Raw genomic sequence first — 218 nt, forward strand, 5'->3', positions numbered from 1 at the left:
ACTGGGAGGGGAGGGGGGACACACACGACACTGCCCTGAGGGTCTGTGCAGGGATCCGGGAGGGAACAACCCCCGAACCATATGGAGCTCCACGAAGGCACAACCCGTGAGTCTGTGCGATTTTCCCCGAGGGCACGAGCCCTGTGACCGTGCGGGTCTCCCAGACGGCATAACCCCCGGGTCCATGCGGGTCCATGCAGGGCTCCCCGGGAGCACAA

This window comes from Acanthisitta chloris, unplaced genomic scaffold (assembly GCF_000695815.1).
Source record: "Acanthisitta chloris isolate BGI_N310 unplaced genomic scaffold, ASM69581v1 scaffold32459, whole genome shotgun sequence".
Taxonomy (NCBI): Eukaryota; Metazoa; Chordata; class Aves; order Passeriformes; family Acanthisittidae; genus Acanthisitta; species Acanthisitta chloris.